We start from the raw sequence: 2540 nt of genomic DNA, 5'->3' as shown, positions 1-2540 counted from the left end.
CCGGTGGGTTCCCCTCTCCCAACCTGTCCTCCTTTCTTCTTCCCACCCCTTGTTGGGGCCCTGACATGTGGGGCAGCTTGCCGCCTAGCAGGAAAGCATAGGGATCTCTAAGGAGTTTGCACAGGGTAGTGGTTAAAAGAGCACAGACTTGACAAACTGCCCAGGGTTTAAGTCCCAGCCGAACTAGTCACCACCAGATATGTAACCAATACTTAGACAAGTGATTTGATCTTTCTAGGCCTCAGTTTCCTCATCTGTAGCATAAGATTAATTACAATACCTACCTCATAGTTTGGTTGCCAGGTATAAATGGACAGGTACTCTTCTTTGGAGGGGAGACGGTAGATACTCTAAAAGTGCTAAGGAGCATGCCTTAGGCATTAATGAGTTCTCTATAGAAAATACTGAAGGCAGGTTAAACCCTCCTCTGGGTCCCAGAACAGTTGCAGGAAGTAGTACCTTGAATGTGCCACTATGGCACACTCTTCTCTCATTTACCCAGAACTTTTCCTCCTCTGCCTAATCCTCTCTGTAATCCTGGTCATCATTGTACTTCCCAGATGAGGAAACTGACGCTCGGGCAGGTAAAGACCTCGCCTTGCCTGAAGTGTGCGGTTTGTATAGAACTGAATGCACAACTCCCAATTTTAGTCTAAACATAGCTGCCCCACAGGTCCTTTTTCAAGGCAAAATAATCCCCCACATGTGTGAGGGCATCTGTGGGAAACGAGGATCGTGCAAGGGCAGCCTGAGAGCTTTTTCTTGGCCTTATTTGGCTTTGGCCTGTGTCAGACAGTCTCAAGTTCTCAACTGGGTATTCTCTTGCTGCTTCACTAATCGACTATTTTGGTCACTAATTCAGCATTTTTGAACACCACTGTTCAAAAATGCACTGTAGAAAGAGGACAATAGGGACCCCCTCCCTGGAGAACCCTGTAGTGTAAAGGGGAGGGGTGGCCATGGCAACCACTGTGGTCCCTGTGAGAAACCAGATGACCCCAAGTGAGGGGTTGGGCGATACATCCTGGCCAGTCACTTGGGAGAACCGTATTCAGACTTTAAACATGTTGCTGAGACGTTTAGTAACCTTGCCACACATTTAATATAGTGGTGGTTTTCATTTTCTCAAAGCAGATCACTTATTAGTGTGGGTATTCATACACATAGGAAAACTTTTTGAAAAATACTCACTAGGTTTTACTAGTGTCTCTGGTTGGCAAGATCATGTTTTCTTTTTAAAATTTATTTCTGTTCATCTGCATTTTCTAGTATGAACAAGTGTTACTTTTATAATGAGGAAAGATTCTTTTAAAGTACAAAATCATAATACAGCAGCGTGGCTTGCCCGGACAGATGTGGGCTCACATGCTAGGGGCTAGAGCCGGGAGCTAACCGGCTCCGGGGCTGGCAAGGAAGGCTCAGTGTGGAAGATGTGTCCGAGGCTGGACTCTTGAGTGGGGTTGGCAATGGCTATGCCCAGCATGCATGTAAGAGGGGAGGACCTCAAAGGTATAAGGCCATGGCATTTATTGGGACTAAGTCTTATAGTTGGGGCCTAAAGAAGATTGGGATGGGTCAAATGGGCTTCTCTTGGGCCTCAAAGTTGGGGTGCAAAATGAAAGGGTCTTGTGTACCACTCTGATGAGTTTAGACTTTGTCCTGGGGGCACTGGGGAGGCCACCCGAGGCCATGGACAAACCATATCTGTGTTTTTGGCAGATCCTCTGGCAGAGGCTTCAGAGGAGAACGAGATGGACTCCCTTAGGGGATGCCATAATTAATCTGGGGAGAAATGAGGAGGACATGCTGGTTGGTGACTCCTGCTGTGGTCCCTGGTGACCTCTTTCCCCTCCAACCTCCTAGAGCATTTCTCATCCTGCCACTCCATCACTGCCTAGTGCCTTGGCCTTCCGGTGCAGGAACATCTCCCGGAACAAAATGTGAGCTCTCTTTGGTGGCTGGTGTCAGGTTTCCTCTCCTTTCATGCCCCTCGACCCTGGGACAGGGTTGGGCACCCAGTAAATATTTGCTAAACTTGATGAAATAAGAGTGGTAATTGCAGAGAACAAGCCATACCTGGCAGTGGACAAGGCGCCTCCACAGCCTCCCAAACTCCTCTTGGTCAAGACGCCCGTCCACTTTCAGCTGGACGAGAAGTTAAGAGTTAACTAGTCCAGGTGCCAGGAATGGGGGAGGGGGTGCTGGTCCTGCCAATGAAGCCAGAGTCGCCCCACCCATCACCTAGGAACTCAGTGGCTCTGGTGTCACCTAATGTGGCTCCATTCCAGCTGGCTCCCTCTGTGTCTGAAGGTAACCTGGCTTGGGCTTGTTTTACAAAGGAAAATGGACTATTGGAAAGAGAAGGGAGCCCTATGAGAGAGAGGCCGGTATCACTTGTACCCAGGGGGAGAGAGTGAGTCCAGACATGGCCTTCACCAGTTGAAGGGTGGGTTTCCTGGCAGGGGAGGGTGGGGAGGAGCATGAAGGGGTCCTGCAGCAGTGCTAGGTGAGTGTGCCAGCCCTGTGCACTTGTGGGTGGA

This window comes from Marmota marmota, unplaced genomic scaffold (assembly GCF_001458135.2).
Source record: "Marmota marmota marmota unplaced genomic scaffold, marMar, whole genome shotgun sequence".
Classification (NCBI taxonomy): Eukaryota; Metazoa; Chordata; class Mammalia; order Rodentia; family Sciuridae; genus Marmota; species Marmota marmota.
Note: the sequence above shows the minus strand (reverse complement) of the source record.